A 4,327-nucleotide genomic window follows, 5' to 3' on the forward strand; every position below is an offset into this window, starting at 1 on the left:
TCAAGTTGTTCAAAGGCCTGTGCAACCTGACCTTGAACATCTCCAGGGATGGGGGATAATCTCTGTATTTACAACGTTGTGTTAATTCCAGTTTTTTCAATGGGGCTCTAAATTTGAAGGTTTCATCAACAGGATTTATTGGATTGATGTGGTGGGTCCATACCCTCGGTGACCTAGGGCCAAAATGACCTCCAAAAACATTTATATACGTGTTTTTGAAGCAGGACTATACATGGGAGCAGAAGGCACTCGAGAACTAAAATTTGCATCCTACACTGAATTTCCCCTGATGACTATATTGCACTCTAACACATTTTCACTGGTAAAAGCATGAAGTAGAGGACTATTGAATACTTTTAATTTCCCCAATGTAACCTATTGGTGAAGAACCTGTTATAAATAACTTTATCAATACCTGGAATGGAGAGGTTCGTATTCACTGATCTCTGGTGGGTTTGTTTGTCACCATCTATGAGGAAAATGTAGTGGAGGGAAATTGATGTTTGATTGATCCCGATTTTTCTGCGGAATTAATCCCTTGTGAACAATTTATAATGCTTATCAACAGCCCTTTTGAATTAACATGGTGTAGGTTGTGAAATGATGATCAGCTCTTCAAAAGAAGGACGGAGGAAGGGTGGTTCAGTGATGTAGCATTAATCCAATGTCAAGCATTAGCACTGAAAATCGTTGTGGTAACATTTGTTCTTTGATTAGATATTTTAACCACAAGCATATTTTGTTATCTCTAAATAGCACATAGAAATATTAAGAGTAAAAAGTCATTAACAAACACATTTGTGTTTATGCAGGTGTTAGCATATTTTTTTTCTCTTACAGAAACTGTCATCTAAGCTTCTTCACATGGAAACATCAATCAGTAGTTTCATTTGAAAGAACATGTGTGTGTTCATTTTGACTTTGTCTCCTCTTTACTGAAATTTAGGTAATTTGTTCTTTTAATAAGTGACTCATATTACAACAGGATTAATATATTAAGGAAAACAGAATCAGGTATGAAAAGAAATATAAAAAATTTTTGAGATTGCTCTAAATTTTATGAAAAGAACTGCAAGAGGACAAGTTCAAATTTCTCTATGTACACTTTTCATAAAAATGTTAATAATTGGAAGCACACAACTTAAGACATATTTATCAAAGAAAATGTTGATAGTGCAATTGAGGCACTGAAAATAGTCACAAATTGCCATGACATTGAACGAAAAGGGTCTAGGAAGGAAACTGAATGATTGCAGTCAAAAATCATTGAAATGTGCTTAATGTAAACAAGATAAAATCACAAATGTTCTTCTTAGGTGTCTTGGGAGAATGATTCACTAAAATGTATAAACCGATGGAGTACCAGACATTGTGTTTTTTACTCCTGTAATATTTCCTGTGCTCCAGGAATCCACATTTTGCAGTCAGGTCTTTTTGTCCTGTTCTTGAGTGCTGCAATGTTCTTACCCAACTGTAAGAATCCAAAGATGCTGCTTTATCCAGTAGTCAATTAAATTGTGGCCACCATCCAGGACAAGAGATGGGTCCATGATGCCACAATGTTATCCTGCAAGGGTTTTTTTCTTAGTTCTTTCCCATCTTACTTCCTGCTCAAGTGCAGTTTGATTAGCAAGGGCAGTTCCACCTTCCCAACATTTTTATGGACCACTGAGCACAGAGATAGGTAGAATAAACCCCTTAGTAAGAGGGTAGAAGTATATCAGAAATTTGCGTAATATCTGACAAGTGCTTTGGCAGAGGAGAGGGAGAGAAGAGAAGAAAGGATCTCATCCTCATTCTAGCCCAGAGTGCTTATATCGAGTCCCACATCTGATGCAGGGGGCACACTATCACAAAAAATAAGGATTTTATTTGGCTGACTTAATTACTTGTTCATTCAGAGTGAGTATTAAGCAAGGAGTCAGCTTTCCATCACTAGTCAGCCCTGGAGGATATCCTCTCTACCTACCTTTTAAACTTTAAAGGTCACTTTTCTTTGCCCTCTTCCATATTAAAGAGTATTTCTTTATCAAGTTACCTATGTCCTCTCACAGCAGTTAAGCTTGTCATGATAACCTCTAGCATTTCAATGTCTTCCTTAAGTTCATGTCTGTTGATATCTATTTGTGGACAATTTTTATCATCTTTGATAAAAGAAGAAAAAAAAAAAACAAACCAAAATTCTAAACATCATTAGATGTAAAGTGTATCATTCTATTTAAAGGTATATTCCCAAGTAAGTTGATAAATCTTGGTCCCACTGAGGAAGCTGATGCAGTTCAGTATGGATCAGAATCTGCCTTCTGCATCTTTTAGAATGAATGAGCTCTAGGTTTTGTGAAAAGATTAAAGAACACATATAATGAAATTTGGAAATGTACTCTTATGATTATACATCCAGGTAATTGTCTATAACCCACCTAATACTTTTACTGTATTTCTAAATGATGAAAAGTTGAAAAATTTTATTGCTTCTCTCATCTTTCTTTTTCTCATAACATAAATGAAAGTATTCTGAGCATAAGTTTTTCCCTGGGTTTTTTTTTTTCTACTATGACAGGTTTGGTTTAGTAAGAAAAAATATTGGAAAAAATTGTAAGAGTTATTTTTTGACATTGCTGGCATGAGGCATCTTGGTTTTCCTCAGTGATAGGTGTTGCATGCAGTGGACTATACCTATCAGTCCTGTATAGGAAATCCAACTCATGCACGAGCTCTTGACTGATTTGTCTAGAAAAAGATCTGTTCAAAACAGACTTATCACATCAGAGAAAAAAACTCTCCATAATTTTTTTTATTCAGTATTACAAGTGATATCTTTGTTGAGTGTTTGACAAATTGTCGTGGTTTACGTCAACTTTAGCATTTATCTAAAATCCCTTGGCAAGAAAGTGAAAATTCCAGCAAAGCATACTCATACACTAGCTGGTTTGGAAAACAGAAGCTCAGAAAATGGTGGTTGTGTTCATCAGACTCTGACTTGCATTCACACAAATGGTCATGAAGCTGGAGTTGCTGTGCACAACACATCCAGAGCTGGTGCTACTGGTCTTTGCTGGCAGAGCAATATGACATATAAAACATTTAACAAGATGCATTCACTCTGCCTTCAGGCAGCAGGAGGTTGTCTATATTGTGTTTGGAAACTTTTAATCTCCCTCTTTAAGGTAAAGATGCCCTTTCCCTTGTTTAAAACGAGCTGGCATGTAATTTGCTCTTTGCTAGTTAACTCGGGAGGCAGTCAATTCCTGTCATTTCAAATGCATCTGAGACCAGTGAAGCACAAATGGGATTTTTGTAGTTAGCTGGTGGCAGTTCTGCATTGCACATTTATACTGGAGTTTTTTTTTTCTGAGATACTGATCCTGCCCAAATAATTTTACAGCAACTGCTACAGTTATACACCTTTTCATGTACACTAATTATATTCAATTTCTTGCAAAACTATGATAGTTGTATTAATTAAAAGTTAGCGGTTGGATTGTTTGATTCATGTACACTCAGTTTTTTGCCTTCCCTTCATCCTATTGCAAGCTAAATCAGGCATTACATGCTGTGTGTTTTTGTCAGAGCACAAAATGTTCAGCACAAAGTAGTTATTTACGCAGCACCCTTAAAACTACAGATGTGCTATTTGCCTCTACAATGTAAATTTATGCATGACACTTAAAAATAGAGAAATGTAAAAGATGGAGAAGGAAAAGGTCACTGGAAGGTGTTCTGGCTGAGAAAAGCATAAATAAAAAGTCAACTTTTGGTTTACTAAACAAATACTTGTTATAGGACATGGAATCCTCGGGCAGTTGAGAAAAGCATATCAATGTAGGGAGACCAAATAAGATGCTTTGGTAATCATATCTACAGTGGGATTAAACAAGAGGATTTTTGATTAATTTCCTTTTGGGAGCAATTAATGTTTGTTGGTTTGTTTTCATTTGTGGTTTGTTTTGTTTTTTTTTTTCCTGTAGTCCCACATAGTTTCAACTTGAAAATTCATTTCTATGGGAAGATTTTGCAGTTCTTTATATACCAAATTAGCAATGTGGGAGATATTATATATCTTGTGAAATGAAGAGCTCCCAGGTCAGTTTGTGACATAAACTGTGCTATTAAGGGAAACTAAAATACTTTGATCAATCTGCCAGAAATCATTCAACCACCACAGCCACAATATAATGCAGCTTCAACTCAATGAAATATTTGGGGGTTTTTTGATACTTGTGACTAAAATGACATTTTCCCAAAACTTTTAGCTGTTGTCAACTCTTTAAACAGAAAACTTCCTTCTCCACATATATCATTCTAAGGTAATTTCTGGCCAGGTCCA

Source organism: Manacus vitellinus, unplaced genomic scaffold, assembly GCF_001715985.3.
Source record: "Manacus vitellinus isolate BGI_N305 unplaced genomic scaffold, ASM171598v3 scaffold_117_pilon, whole genome shotgun sequence".
Classification (NCBI taxonomy): domain Eukaryota; kingdom Metazoa; phylum Chordata; class Aves; order Passeriformes; family Pipridae; genus Manacus; species Manacus vitellinus.